The sequence below is a fragment of the Bidens hawaiensis genome, unplaced genomic scaffold, assembly GCF_021521415.1.
Source record: "Bidens hawaiensis isolate Kalapana, Puna unplaced genomic scaffold, B.hawaiensis_p1.1 tig00038845_1, whole genome shotgun sequence".
NCBI lineage: Eukaryota > Viridiplantae > Streptophyta > Magnoliopsida > Asterales > Asteraceae > Bidens > Bidens hawaiensis.
Window position 1 is genome coordinate 24,781 of NW_027496827.1, and position 1,180 is coordinate 25,960.

Below are 1,180 nucleotides of genomic sequence, written 5' to 3' on the forward strand. Positions count from 1 at the left end.
GAACCAAATATGATGTCATCGACATATATCTGGACGAGGAGGCAATCATCACCAACATTCTTATAAAAGAGAGTACAGTCCATAGTTCCTGGTTTGAATCCATTATCCATCAGATGGTCAGCAAGTGTGCAGTACCATGTTCCTAGGGCTTGGTGGAGACCATAAAGAGCCTTGTTCAATCGGTAAACACGGTCTGGATAATATGGATCTTCAAAACAAGGAGGCTGTAACACAAACACCTCTTCATGAGGCTCCCCATTGAGAAACGTACTCATGACATCCATTTGATAAACTTTAATATTCTTGAAAGCTGCATAGGCCAAAAATATTCGTATAGCCTCCAATTGAGAAACTGGAGCATATACTTCCGTATAGTCTACACCTTCTTGCTGATGAAACCCTTGGACAACCAAACGTGCTTTATTTGGATGATGACCCCACGGTCATCCTTCTTACATTTAAATACCCATTTGGTTGAAATGGGTTTCTTAACTCTACCAGGCTTGTCATTGAGATCCCAAACACCCAGTCGATTAAACTTTTGCCGTTCTTCTTGCATTGCCTCTACCCATGAAGAATCTTCAAGCGCCATACGAACACTTCAACACAATCTGAAGTAAAATTGAAGACCCGTTTCTTAGGCGATGCATAAACCAAGAAATAACCATCAATAGCCTTTTCTTCGAATTTTTCCGCATCTCTTTTCAACATAGTGCAAAGACACCCGAATGCTTCCAAAAACTTTAACTTGGCTTTCGATTGTTCGGAAGCTCATAACTTGTATTTTGCAGCATCTTCACAGTCAGAACACGATGAAGCATATAGCAAGCAGTGTTCACCGCTTCATTCCAAAATTGGACAGGAAGCTTTGAATCTGCTAGCATTGTTCTTGCAGCTTCAATCAGTGTTCGGTTCTTCCGTTCAGCAACACCGTTGTTGAGGTACATATAGAGCACTATATTCTCGATGAATTCCTTTTTGAATACAAAATAAATTTAATACAATGTTTTTTAACTCGTACCATTATCACTCCGAATACGTCTCACCTTATGTTTGTATAGTGATTCGATTTTTGTGATTAGATTTTGCACAAGAACAGATACTTGATATTTAGATATCATAAATAACACCCACAAGTATCTTGAGTAGTCATCAGTGACAACTAAACAATACCGATCTC